This window comes from Palaemon carinicauda, unplaced genomic scaffold (genome assembly GCF_036898095.1).
Source record: "Palaemon carinicauda isolate YSFRI2023 unplaced genomic scaffold, ASM3689809v2 scaffold82, whole genome shotgun sequence".
Classification (NCBI taxonomy): domain Eukaryota; kingdom Metazoa; phylum Arthropoda; class Malacostraca; order Decapoda; family Palaemonidae; genus Palaemon; species Palaemon carinicauda.
This window is the reverse complement of record NW_027172116.1, coordinates 14,543-15,363: the sequence shown is the minus strand read 5'-3', so window position 1 is coordinate 15,363 and position 821 is coordinate 14,543. Positions and strand designations below refer to the sequence as shown.

The 821-nt window shown below is 32.5% G+C and overlaps 1 pseudogene; it reads right to left on the bottom strand.

The window, feature by feature from the left end:
- Positions 1 to 272: 272 nt before the first annotated feature.
- On the bottom strand, positions 273 to 404 carry LOC137637542 (U4 spliceosomal RNA; annotated as a pseudogene).
- Positions 405 to 821: the final 417 nt, after the last annotated feature.

The following is an 821-nucleotide window of genomic DNA, read 5'->3' as shown; positions in this document are numbered from 1 at the left end:
TGTTTGTTTGTTTATGAGCAACTTTATACAAAAGCTACTGCATTGATTTTAACAAAAATTTGGTAGTCATGTTGGATAAAGTATATCAAAATACAAGTACGCAGCAGTACTTTCAAAATAATCTCAATTTTAAGTATATTACAAATATTTTGTTAGTTTATTTTTTATATGCGAACAACATTATGCAAAAAACTTAAGAACAAAAATTTTTTATATGCGAACAACATTATGCAAAAAACTTAAGAACAAATTTCAAAGAAATTTTGTGGACATGAGGGATATGACTCAATGACAAATCCATTAGATTTTGTAAAAAGAAATATAATGAAGTACAAGTTTTCAACTAGCAATAATCGCACCTCGGTTAGCCCTCCTTGGTTACGATACTGCCACTGAGCAAAGCTTGGTATAGTAAGTCCAAATACGCAGTGGAATTAAAAGCAAAATATGACTTCTTGGCATGGCGAAGGCATGCTCTCTACTGAGTGTCCCTCAAATTAACTCAACAGTGATCTTTAATCCTCTGATATCATAGAATGGACAGAGTCTTAGCATCCATGAAAATTAATTTCCATATAAAATCTGTCCTTCAATGTTTTCAAAGACGGATGTGTATATTGTCAAACAACCTCACACAACATCCAACGCCCTTCCTTCAAAACAACACTTCACTCAAAAGAAGAAAAGTTACGCATCTCTCTACCTAAAAGGAACCCTTTTTAAAACTCCCCTTTGTGAGTGACTCTGGGGAAAAATAAAGGTTTCTTTTTATCTCTGCTTTCTGTCTTGAATCTTCTTTTTTATCTTATAACATTTGAGAG